The sequence below is a fragment of the Hylobates moloch genome, unplaced genomic scaffold (assembly GCF_009828535.3).
Source record: "Hylobates moloch isolate HMO894 unplaced genomic scaffold, HMol_V3 SCAFFOLD_5, whole genome shotgun sequence".
NCBI classification, from domain to species: domain Eukaryota; kingdom Metazoa; phylum Chordata; class Mammalia; order Primates; family Hylobatidae; genus Hylobates; species Hylobates moloch.
The window spans coordinates 144,560,007-144,573,763 of record NW_026652280.1 but is presented as its reverse complement, the minus strand read 5'-3'; the positions used below and the strand labels follow the sequence as shown (position 1 = coordinate 144,573,763).

General features: G+C 35.8%; 1 protein-coding gene across 3 annotated transcripts in view; it reads left to right on the top strand.

Annotated features, from left to right (window-relative positions):
- ADGRL2 (adhesion G protein-coupled receptor L2) overlaps positions 1–13,757 on the top strand; it is a 696,353-nt gene that overhangs the window by 448,250 nt on the left and 234,346 nt on the right. For all 3 annotated transcript variants that reach the window (XM_058439634.1, XM_058439632.1, XM_058439633.1), the window contains exon 6: positions 13,534–13,575. The gene's annotated coding sequence lies outside the window, so the exon portion shown is untranslated. The remainder of the gene's footprint in view (positions 1–13,533; positions 13,576–13,757) is intronic.

Below are 13,757 nucleotides of genomic sequence, written 5' to 3'. Positions count from 1 at the left end.
TGTGATACGCAATAGCATTAGAATCTACATAGCAGACAAGCTTTTTCAAAAGTATCTCAATTTCTTCTCATTCTCTTCTTTTTCTATCTTTCTGTTCACCTAACCTATGAAGCTGGGACAAATAAGGTGGAAATCTCTAGGTAATGTGTGAACAGAGAGCCTCAGTAGCCTAAACAACGGTGTCGGAGCTCAAATAGGCTGAGCAGAGCATCTGAATGGGAAGGGTCAGATGCTTAACAGCAATAGGATATTGGTTACACTTAGGATGGTTGATCAAAAAGTAAACATATTAAAAATAACAGGAGACAGTTGTTTCATTGTCAGACAAGTTGTTACAAATATTAAGAGACAGAAACTACGGCTGGGCCAGGTGGCTCACGCCTGTAATCCCAGCACTTTAGGAGGCCGACAGGGCTGGATCACAAGGTCAGGATTTCAAGAGCAGCCTGGCCAAGATGGTGAAACCCCATCTCTACTAAAAATACAAAAACTTAGCCAGGCGTGATGGCAGGTGCCTGTAGTCCCAGCTACTTGGGAGGCTGAGGGAGAGAACTGTTTGAACTCAGGTGGTGGAGGTTGCATGAGCCAAGATGGTGCCACTGCACTCTAGCCTGGGCAACAGAGTAAGACTCCATTTCAAAAAAAAAAACAGAGAGAGAAACTACACTGGACCCTGTGGTGCTGGTTTGGAAATAGAGGAAGCAGTGTTTCATAGATATGGATATATATGGAAATAAATATCAATGTAATATGTGGATGGATAGATAAATAGATTTTTATATGTATATATCTCCTTGGTTCTGGATCCTGAGAATAATGACAGCCCCAAAACAATGGGCACACCTACATCCCAGATCTTGGTTTCTCAGTAACGACCTCATCTAAAAGAAATTAAGACTCCTTAGAGAAATAGCTGATTCCAGGGCTGGGGCATGAAAAATACAAAATGAGTCTGGAATATATTACTGTGCTGAAACATGGAAGTATTAAAACAATGCCAGGGACATGTCAAAGAAAGACATCAGACAGAAGAGGATCATACTGACCATATCTGGGACAATTTGAAAATCAAAGTGAATAATAATAGTAATAGCAGATTATAATCTATTGGGTAAAAGGAATATCCATGAGTCCACTCTGACATATATAAATAAATAAATAAATAAATAAGTAGAAAGTTAACTCTACTTCCCTGCAATATGCTTATAAAAAGGAGGAAAAGAGCAATTATACAGTCATCACCTTAATCATGAGATCAATATTCACATCATGAGTAATGTGCCACCTGATAGATTGCTATGAAATGAACATAGCATCACTTTTGTGATTTTTCTGCCAAAGGGAGGAAACCTGAATCTAATAATGAGAAAACAAAAGAGAAACGTAAACAAGGAGCATCTTACAAAACAAACTAACTCACAATCTTCAAAACTGTCAAATTAATGAAAGCCATGGTAAAACTAAGGAAATCTTTCAGATCGAAAGACTGAAAATGCATAATAATTAAATTTAATGCTTGATTGCGGACTGGATCATTTTGTTATAAATACATTATTAACATAAGTGGCAAAATTTGAAGGGGATCTGAGGATTATAGTGATGTATCAGTATTATCAGTATTAACTTTCTGATATCGGTGGTTGTGTTTCAGTTATAAAGGAAAATATCCTTGTTTGTAGAAAAAAATACGTTAAAGTATTTGGGAATAATAAGTATCTTATCATGTTGACAAATTACTCTCAAATAATTCTGTAAAAATGTGATTTGTCATTACAACAGTTTTGTGATTTAAGATTGTTTCAAAATAAGAAAATAATAAAATTTTATTCAAATTCAACATCTTCCATGACATGTTGTCATAATCCTGGAATAGTTTTCAGATTAGTTTAGACAAAAGTCTTTTATATGTTATAAAGTTTTATAATACAGTTTGCTATGGTCTGAATGTTTATGTTTTCCCCCAAATTCATATGTTACAGTCTTCATCTTAGATGTGATGGTTAAGAGGTGAGGCCTTTGGGTGGTGATTAGGTCATAAGGGTGGAGCCTTAATGAAAGGGCTTAGTGGACTTATAAAGAGACAGATCTCGTGCCCCTTCCACCATGTGACATTAAAGTGAGAAGGAAGCTATCTCTGTGAGGAAGTCCAAGAGGAAGCGCTCTTGCCAGACACTGAATGTGCAGGCACTTGATCTTGGACTTCCCTGCCTCCAGAACTTTGAAAAATACGTTTCTCTTGTTTATAAGTCACCCATTTGATGACATTTTGTTATAGCAGCCCAAATAGATTAAGACGCATTTTGAGGTGTAGAAAGCAGAGGGCTCTCTCCATCTCCACGCTTTAAAACTACAGCATTATAATAATGAAAGAAAAAAGGCAGTATATATACTTTATGACAGTTCCAATGAAAACAATTATGATCTCTTAGACATTTGGTACTGATAGTTATGGTAATGGTTTTCTGTTTCTTTCCTTCTTTTTTTGAAACAAGAGTCTCACAGAGTGCAGTGGCATGATCACGGCTCACTGCAGCCTCGACCTCCCTGGGCTCAGGTGATCCTCCCACCTTAGCCTCCTGAGTAGCTGGGACTACAGGTCCTTGCCACCACACCTGGCTAATTTTTGTAGACACAGGGTTTTGCCATGTTGCTGGGATACAGCCATTCGCCACTGTGCCCAGTTGGTTTTCTGTTTTCTTTTGTCTTATATTAAAGGCCTTTTAATATAAGTCCTTTAGTATGAAGAAGCCAAATAGCTACAGTAGGTATTAAAATAGCAACAAATATTATTTAAACCAAAAATGATACTTCCCTAGAGAAAGAAAATTTAGTAGAAATAATATGTGGACAGGTAACATTTTTGTATTTCTTACATTGCTATAATACAACTATTTTAAAAGAGCACGCAAATAATGGATTACATTGTTTCCTAGCTGTGTAAACTTGTAGTGAATTCCAACAAGAACAGGCTATGCAGGCCGTACATGAGGAATGTGCTAGAATGGTACTGAAGACATCGCTGTATCTATTCATGTTATCAATATCTAGGTGTGTGTATTAGTCCAGTTTCATGCTGCTGATAAAGACATACCCAAGACTGGGCAATTTACAAAAGAAAGAGGTTTAATTGGACTCACAGTTCCACGTGGCTGGGGAGGCCTCACAATCATGGCAGAAGGCAAGGAGGAGCAAGTCACATCTTAATGTAGATAGTGGCAGGCAAGAGAGAGCTCGTGCAGAGAAACTCCCGTTTTTAAAACCATCAGATCTCGAGAGACCCATTCACTATCAAGAGAATAGCATGGGAAATACCTGCCCCCATGATTCAGTCATCTCCCACTGGGTCCCTCCCACAACACGTGGGAAATATGGAAGCTACAAGATGAGATTTGGGTGGAGACACAGAGCCAAACCATATCAGTATGTAACAAACACAGGTAAAATTAGAGCATCAAGTAAATTTATGGAATAGGGTTGAATATACTATCGAAGATTTATTTGCCCAAAAGTATATTGATATGTTTGAGAAAATAGAATAATTTTCTTTAAAGCAAAATACAAAAGTACATAATTTCAGAAATTATGATATTAGAATATCCAGTTTGTCAATTTGGAATTTAAATATTAAAAATTTAGATTAGAATGTAAGCTCATGAAGTGGAATAAACAAATATTCTATTTGGTTTTGATCTGTTTTTTAGTTGATCAGTCAAGTAACAATTTCTATCATATCAAACACTTCAAATATCTGGAAGGTTGTCGTTATTACTCCTAATACCAGCAAGGAATCCCAGAAGCTGAATGTCTTTCCGTAAAGGCAAATGTTGAAAGGAGACTATCTTTTGAATATATGATGGTGCATGTTTTGAGGGAATATTCTTTAGTCTATTGTGAGAATGAGTTGTGGTCTAAGGGATTTGGAGTGTCACTGGAGAGAAGACAAGGGGAGCGGGGTCCTTCATGGAAAATATTTTATCCCATGACTACACATCGGCCAGCCAGCAGGTACTTCCTCCTGATCTGTCATGGTGGTGTGCTGATAGAAACTAAAAAATGACAATAAGGCTTCTTGGACTTAACAGACTCCCTCCCTCCCTCCTTTGGATTTCATAGATTCCCTCCCTCCCTCCCTTCCTTCCTCTCTCTCTTTCTTTTTTTCTTTCTTTCAATAACACAGGTTCAAAATCCAACTTTCTTGCTTTGTAGCTTTGGAAACCTAGACATACTAATTTCTTTGTGCCTCTTTTTTTAATATATAAAATGGGGGTAATAATAACACCCAAATTATTATGAGCATTAAATGAGACAACACGTGAGCCACCATGCCGACTTATTTTCTCCTCCTCCTCGTCCTCCTCCTCCTCCTTCTCCTCCGCCTTCTCCCCTCCCCTCCCTTCCCCTTTCCTTCCTTCTTTCCTTCCTCTTTCTTCCCTCTCTCCCTCTCTCTTTCTCTCTTTCTTTTCTTTCTTTCCTTTTTCTTTTCGTTCTCCCTGTTTCTTTCTCTCTCTTCTTTCTCCCTCCCCTCCCCTCCCCTCCCCTCCCCCCCCCCCCCCTCCCCCACCCCCCCCACCCTTCCCCCTCCCTCCCTCCCTCCCTCCCTTCCTCCCTTCCTGCCTTCCTGCCTTCCTGCCCTCCTCTCTCTTTCTTTCTTTTTTTCTTTCTTTCAATAACACAGTGTAGTACGTTCAACATCCAACTTTCTTACTTTGTAGCTTTGGAAACTTAGACATACTAATTTTTTGTGCCTCTTTTTCTTCATATATAAAATGGGGGTAATAATAACACCCAAATTATTATGAGCATTTAATGAGACAACGCGTGTTAATTGCTTAAATTTGTACCTGAGAGATAGGAAACACTAATTGCTAGCCATTGTTATAATTATTGGAGATAAGGAACAAAGGTGAAAATATCAAGCAAAAATAGAAGCTACACTAAGAAATTTGTGACTTCTTAGAACACATTGTGATGATTCTCTGAATAAATATATTTACTGGTACATACCCAACACAATATTGGAATATTAGGGCACACAAGTTCTCTTTCAAAATAGATTTAAAGATATATATGTGTGTTTATATGTATATTTAAAGATATATATATAGATTTAAAGATATATATATTTAAATACAAATGTGAAGATATATATATATTTAAATACATACATGAAGATATATGTACGTACATATATCTTCATATATGGGGGTGATAATTTGTCACAGCAATGGAATGAAGACTTCATTATAAAAATTATTTAGCAATCTGCCTGGCACTACTAATAAGCACTCAAAGCACTAGTTTGCTACTATTGCTAATTATCATTATCATTATTATACATGTGAGAGATACATATAAGGGCATAATTATAATTTTATACTATGATAAGAACAGAAGAGTTAACATTTCAAGTCTTTTAAAGAATGAATACAGTTTTTCCAGATGGAGAGGAGGGAAAGAGCATTCATGGATTCCCCATGTGTTTTACCTAAACTTGACTTGTTTTCAAAAAGTCACTGAGACCACCATTATTTTACTGAGAAACTGCTTTTGAATTGACCATGTCCACACAAACTAATCAATCAACAGATAATTGAGCACCAAATGTATGAAATATGCGGAGAAAGTGTAGACAGGCTCCCAGCTGGTTTTCCTATTCTACATTCTCTCTTCTTTAGCATACTTTTCATGAGGTTGACACAGTAATCTCCCTAAAGTGCAGTTTTCATCATGCTGTAACTGCTAGAGGACATAGAGTGGTTTTTGAATGCCTGCTGTATCAAGCCCAAACGACTCTATCTAGCTTCAAGGATCCTCAACAGTCTTGCAATTTATGGTATGGCATCAGCACCAACATCACCTGGGAAGTTGTTAGAAATAAATAATCCCACACCTCAATCCGGACCTATTAAATTAGGTTCTTCATTTTAACAAGGTCCCCAGGTATGCACATTCGAGTTTAAGAAACATTTCTTTACAATATCCTTTAATCTAAACCAAACAAAATCACTAATCCATATACAACCCAGTCTTATCAAGAAGAATTAAATTTTTTCATTCATTTCTCTGCATCCAAAGCAATCCCTTTGCTCATGCTCTTAACTCCACTGGAAATATCTTATTTCCTTCACATCTACTATCTAACTCTCATCCATTCTTGAAGACCAGTGAAAAGTCTCTTATCTTCCATGAAACTAAGACCATTTCAAAGTACACTAATCTTGTTGAATATTTCTTGCACTTAGGACAACACCAATTCCATTCTTCTTTTATCATTCATTCATTATTCATTGAATATGCATTTTCTTAATGCTTATGATTATTTACCTGACATTGTTGCATTGGCCACAACAAAACAAGAATGCAAGACTTTCCCTACTCTGTCAGTTCCCAATGAGAGATATCATGGTTCAGTAGAGATGTCTTAAGTTTCATAGGCAAGAGGTACAAGTGGGTAGATGTGAGGGTGCAGGACCATATTGCATAAAGCCACATAATTTGTCCTTTTTTGTTAAAACTACTTAATGGAAATAATACTGTTAAAATATATTAAAATCTTTTGTAGTTTGAAACAGATGAACTACTTTAACTGTTAGGGACATGACAAAGAGATGTTGTGTTTTAATTGTTTCATGTTAATTTTCCATCCTGCAGATAATTGTGATTTTTTTATAGGCCAGCAATATGTCCTTCTCCATTCATTCAACAAATAACAGAATTTTAAAATAGCTCCTATTTGTCCTTTTCTGACTCCTTAAATTTTAGACATGATAGGCACTAAATAAATACTTGATGATTGAAGACACTCTTTGATCTCAAGTTGGGGACTAGGTTTACACACGTGGAACAGCCATTTCAGAAATGCAGCCGCCCCTTCCTCCTACTGTTATTCATGACATAAGGAAATGTTCATGAAGTTGTAGTGACACTTTGGTTTACTAGGAGTGTCTTTTGGATCAAAAAGTTCCTCCAGGGTGCCATGGAAGTTTCTGTTTCTCTGTAGCTAATGTTTGCTATCACCAGAGACTGTGTTGGAGTACAGCCAACCAAATGGAATTGGCCAGTAAAAGCTTTTGTGGGTGAGCATTTGGAAACAAGCTTCATGACCATTTGCTAGCAAAACCTCAGCAGGAGGAATTTTAGCCAACCTAAGTTAATGTAAAGGTTTGATTTGAAAGGGTCTGGAGGGGCAGGGGAAATAAAATACTTAATGAAGTATGTAACATCCCATATTCTTTAATAGTAAAAATAAAAGTGTTAAAGCAAACTACATATGGCCTGAGAAGGACCCTGTAATTCTATATTTGAGTCCTTGTGGATGAATTGTAACCTAGATTAATAGTCAGACAAAATTGAAAACCTGACTTAGGAGTATGAGCCTGTAACAATAACTGAGTCTTGGCCAATCACAGCGACCAAATTTCAGCCACTCATAGACTGCTAAGTGTTCAGACTGTGTTCAAATAAGGTAAACACCAATCTGTAACCAATCCAGCTGTTTCTGTACCTCACTGCCAATTTCTGTACATCATTTCCCTTTTTTGTCTATAAATCTTCTGTCACGTGGCTACACTGGAGTCTCTGTGAATCTGCTGTGAATCTAGGGGCTGCCTGAATCAGGAATCGTTCATTGCTCAATTAAACTACTTTAAAGTTAATTCGGCTGAAGTTTTTATTTTATCAAAAGTTAGCTTTTCTTGTTGCAAAACTACTCACCAGCTCTTTAGGTAGAAACAGATGCTTAGGCAGATAGCCAGTCTTTGAAAGGGCACAAGCTCCAAGCGGCGGCACTGGAGTATAGTAAGATTAGACACTGTGCAAGACAGTCAGTAAGCCCCTTGGTTCCTTCAGTGTGATTCAGGAGTGGAGTCACACAAGGAAACTTCACAACCAAACTAAGTAAAAACACGATTTCCAAGGAACATAAACTAGAACTTTACAAGATCTAATGTTACATGAAAAATGCACATTACTCTGATTCAAGAATCGGCAACTACTTTATATTTATAACCTTCAAATTGGTTACAACGTTCCTTTATCTTATTCAGCATTCTTGCTGAAGATGAGCTTTCCCACATGAAGTGCAATTTTGTCTTCAACTTTTAATTCCTCTGGATACAGAAGAAAAGCTCTGGGCCCTTCATTGAGCAATTATTATTTCTTAAGTGAACACAGAGTTTGAGGATGGTGCCAAAATCTTCCTTTCATCCAGAGAACAAGTCTAACATAAGCAGCAGCATAAGTGTTGTCTGGCGGCACCCCAGTTTTAGGTACAAGAGCCAAGTCAAGACTGAAAGGCGAACTCATTCCTCACCTCTACTCACTCCCTGGCATCTCCTGAGGTTCTTGAATGAATGCCAATTAGGGCTGATTTATATGTCTCCTTGGAGGTTTTAGATAACTTCACTAAGACCTGTTTGTTTTTCTCATTTAGTCTGTTTCTCCAGAGTAGGATTTGCCAACTTGCTGCTGAATATGCTGTTTGCAGTTCATTGCTAGGTTTCCATACTAACATAAAGCATTGGTATTTGAAAAATTCATTAAGAAGTGGCTCACCTTAATTCCTACATCTAAATCTGTGGCGTGGTTCTATCACCGTTTCTACAATGTTGTCTCAGAATTTAAGAACGGAAAATAAACAGTTCATATGCTAACATTTCATGGAATATGCCTACACAAAGGAATTGCTGCTTCATGGCTTATGCCATTGTTTAAGCTATTCTAATTGTTTTCAAGTTTTATTTATTTATTTTTTTATCGTTATTATATTTTAGGTTTTAGGGTACATGTGCACAATGTGCAGGTTTGTTACATATGTATCCATGTGCCATGTTGATTTCCTGCACCCATTAACTCATCATTTAGCATTAGGTATATCTCCTAATGCTGTCCCTCCCCCCTCCCCCAACCCCACAACAGTCCCCGGAGTGTGATGTTCCCCTTCCTGTGTCCATGAGTTCTCATTGTTCAATTCCCACCTATGAGTGAGAACATGCGGTGTTTGGTTTTTCGTCCTTGTGATAGTTTACTGAGAATGATGTTTTCCAGTTTCATCCATGTCCCTACAAAGGACATGAACTCATCATTTTTTATGGCTGCATAGTATTCCATGGTGTATATGTGCCACATTTTCTTAATCCAGTCTATCATTGTTGGACATTTGGGTTGGTTCCAACTCTTTGCTATTGTGAATAGTGCCGCAATAAACATACGTGTGCATGTGTCTTTATAGCAGCATGATTTATACTCCTTTGGGTATATACCCAGTAATGGGATGGCTGGGTCAAATGGTATTTCTAGTTCTAGATCCCTGAGGAATCGCCACACTGACTTCCACAATGGTTGAACTAGTTTACAGTCCCACCAACAGTGTAAAAGTGTTCCTATTTCTCCACATCCTCTCCAGCACCTGTTGTTTCCTGATTTTTTAATGATGGCCATTCTAACTGGTGTGAGATGGTATCTCACTGTGGTTTTGATTTGCATTTCTCTGATGGCCAGTGATGATGAGCATTTCTTCATGTGTTTTTTGGCTGCATAAATGTCTTCTTTTGAGAAGTGTCTGTTCATGTCCTTTGCCCACTTTTTGATGGGGTTGTTTGTTTTTTTCTTGTAAATTTGTTTGAGTTCATTGTAGATTCTGGATATTAGCCCTTTGTCAGATGAGTAGGTTGCAAAAATTTTCTCCCATTCTGTAGGTTGCCTGTTCACTCTGATGGTAGTTTCTTTTGCTGTGCAGAAGCTCTTTAGTTTAATGAGATCCCATTTGTCAATTTTGGCTTTTGTTGCCATTGCTTTTGGTGTTTTAGACATGAAGTCCTTGCCCATGCCTATGTCCTGAATGGTATTGCCTAGGTTTTCTTGTAGGATTTTAATGGTTTTAGGTCTAACATTTAAGTCTTTAATCCATCTTGAATTAATTTTTGTATAAGGTGTAAGGAAGGGATCCAGTTTCAGCTTTCTACATATGGCTAGCCTGTTTTCCCAGCACCATTTATTAAATAGGGAATCCTTTCCCCATTTCTTGTTTTTGTCAGGTTTGTTAAAGATCAGATAGTTGTAGATATGCGGCATCATTTCTGAGGGCTCTGTTCTGTTCCATTGATCTACGTCTCTGTTGTGGTACCAGTACCATGCTGTTTTGGTTACTGTAGCCTTGTAGTATAGTTTGAAGTCAGGTAGCGTGATACCTCCAGCTTTGTTCTTTTGGCTTAGGATTGACTTGGCGATGCAGGCTCTTTTTTGGTTCCATATGAACTTTAAAGTAGTTTTTTCCAATTCTGTGAAGAAAGTCATTGGTAGCTTGATGGGGATGGCATTGAATCTATAAATTACCTTGGGCAGTATGGCCATTTTCACGATATTGATTCTTCCAACCCATGAGCATGGAATGTTCTGTTTGTTTGTATCCTCTTTTATTTTATTGAGCAGTGGTGTGTAGTTCTCCTTGAAGAGGTCCTTCACATCCCTTGTAAGTTGGATTCCAAGGTATTTTATTCTCTTTGAAGCAATTGTGAATGGGAGTGTTTTCGAGTTTTAAATACAGAGCTGGAATCCAATTCTTAGGAACTCCTACCATTTGTCTTAGTTTTCTAAGACATTTACTGTCTCCATTACATAAAAAGACCTTCAAATATTTGAAGATAGGTTCCATGCTTCCTTTATATGTATATATTTTTTAATTAAACTTCTCTTATTCCTTCTGCTACTCCTAAGGTTACAGGGCTTCCAAACAGTATCATTAATGAAAAGTTAGCTTTTCAATAACCACATTTTGAATACAGTCTGCTAATACTGACCTCAATTATAGTTAAAAATATATAAGACCTGCACTTAAATACAATCTTTTCAAGGTTTGATTAGATTTTGATTGCTGTAATTAGCCATCTGTAATACATAAGACGTAATCTAGAATTTGCTCTTTACACATCAGAGTGATAAATCCAGCTACAGAAAGCATCTTTTTGGTTGCCTCTTAATGAAAATATTACTAGAAACTACTAAGTGGTGATTGAAAAAACATGCTGAAATATTACTGTCAGCTACTGGAGTCAAACTTCTCACCAGAGAACTATCACAACTTCAGGATAAAAATGATTGCTATCTAAATACAAATTTTAGCAGCCATTAAAACTGTTAGAAAGACCTTAGAACACTTTGCTTCTTAGAGTTTAAAAAATGTTTACTACACAGTATCAAATTAAAATTTAGTTACTACTTGCAAAATTCAAAACATTTATGAAAGTATAATTAACTAACATTTTAAATCAGAATTCAGGACAGTTTGAATATTCCTTATATGCCCACAAAAGTTTTTTCTAGTCTTTTACCAAATACTAAAGTGATGATTTGTCCAACAATGTAGATGTTTAATATTCACCAAAGTGTCATCAACAACTTAACGCAGTATGCTTTTACTTCTCATTAAAACTGCTGTATTACTGAAGCTTGACCAAATTTCCTTCATGCTTGGACATCTGTTTAAGTATAATATTCTACAGTTTTCCTCCTGTATCAGATTTTGCTTTATCTTTATTTTCCTTTCTTCTCTGACTTGTATTCAAGAAATAAAAAATGGCTCTTTGATGTGCCAGTTCCAAGTATGTTCAGATAAAAGGTAAATAATTCAATAGACTTGTTGATGAGAATTGACATTTGAACACTGGAGGTTGTTTCTTTACTCATGCACTCCCCTAGTGAGGATAGGGGACCCAAGGTAGTGACTGGCTGGAGTGAGTTTCAAATTGGTGAAAAACTTCTAAAAAAAGAAATGGTAGAGAAAAGAGCAAAAAAAATTCTTTTTTAAATCAATGAAGTAGGAAAGTCCAAACATATATTCTTATCAAGTCTTATACTTGTGCAATAGTTATAAGCCTCTCTGAAAACATTTATATGTGTGGGTGGAGGCCAGTTGCCCATTAAATTGTAAGAGGTGTTATCAGATTCATCAGGACTTGGTTGTAAATTTGACTACACAGTTTGGCTCATAGAGAAATGAGGAGGAAATATCTGATTAAAGTGTGCATAGCTGCTGAGGCAACTGAATGTTGCCATAGCAATTGAGATGAAATGTGCAAGAAGTGAGATAATTAAATCTAACCCCTTTAGTAGTTTTGACAGTCAATGCACTGCCAATAGAAAAAGTTATCTACAGTATTAAGATAAAACACATTCCTCATGGAACGTCTCCTCACTAGTATTTTGTTTCTTTTCTAAATACATTGCTTTAGGTGTCTAATTTGAATGTTCTCTTTTAGTAGTCAAATACAGTTTTGACCTTGGTCTGCCTAGACTTTCTGCTGGTTTATTATATCATGGGGACTGACATCTATAAAAAATATCAACGTTTTCCCCTCTAGTTCTTAAAAAAAGTATACTAAAGCCAAAGCTGTCACATTTGAGCTTAGAATTCAATAATATCTAGAACGTGCTGCCCTCTTCAGGAGCTGGTGCTTAAAAATACTTTTTTTTTTTTTAGCAGATTGATATGAGTTATAATATCAAAATTGTATTGATAATTCTTTAGGAATAAATTCCATGTAAAATAAAGTATTTCTGTGTTTAAATTTTTTTACATTAAGAGCTTGCATTAAGAAAGGAATTATTAATACTTATAATTAAATACAAACTAATAATTTCCTGAAACTATTGTCATAGGGAGAATTCCTGAATCATTACAGAATTTGACTTCCATATTTAGTATTCAAATTTTTAAGAGAAAAATTGTCTCAAAAAGAAGGTATTTTCTATGTGAAAATCTAAGTAGGACATCCTTCAAATCCCGATTTTATTCTTCAACAACAAAAACAACAACAAAAACTAACTTTTTAATTTAGGAACATTAGGGTTTGTAGTTTGAAATTTTAGCTAGTTTTCATTTACAGAAACAATATCTTTCTTGGGAATAATGGGTCCAAAGATATCTTAACACATCATAATGTTTATTCAAAATTACTTCAATAGAAAAAGTTTCTAAAGGTCTGAAATATCACTATTGAGAAAATTGAAGGAAATCTCCTTCATATATATCTATTAAAATTTCCTTAGCCATTATATAGTTTTAGCAGAGAGATATGATCTCAGTGTATTTTTCTCCAAATTAGGTTTATTGTACTTTAAAAAACTGATCAATATTAATAGCATTAATTATCAGGATGTGAGAAAAGCATATTTTCCCTTAAAGAGTTTTAGGTATAGCTGTCTCATCTCTTTCAATAAAAACTTCAAATGAGCTAAAGGGCTGAGTGAAAAAAAAAACATATTGACAATGTTCTCCTAATTCTACAATATTTCTTTTGTGGAAAATAAAATAGTTTATTCCTGTATTTGAAAGTACTTTTCAAAGCAAGTGCTTAATCTTATGGTAGCTCTGTCCATAGTCATATAACATATGTTCAAGAATTCTTAGAACACTGATTTGTGTTTTCTGCTATAGATTTACTTTATTTTTGTTTTGCTGCTGGTGCATTACATTTGGCAGTTAGGATCCCTGTGGATGGAGGTATAATAAATAATAATATTTTCTTTACTTTCCAGGATATTTATTGCACAATGAAAAATTTCATCTTTCCCAGAATGGTAAGTAAAGAGTTCTTTCTGTATTTGACAGTACTGAACACAAACAAGAAAAGGTGAATTATTATAATAAAATTGGAGTATCATTTACTAAATGTATTGAGTCATCTCATAATTATAATGTACTTTATACTTTTGCAAATAAATGGATGCTGTATTCAAATTCTATAATTATTCCAAAATTT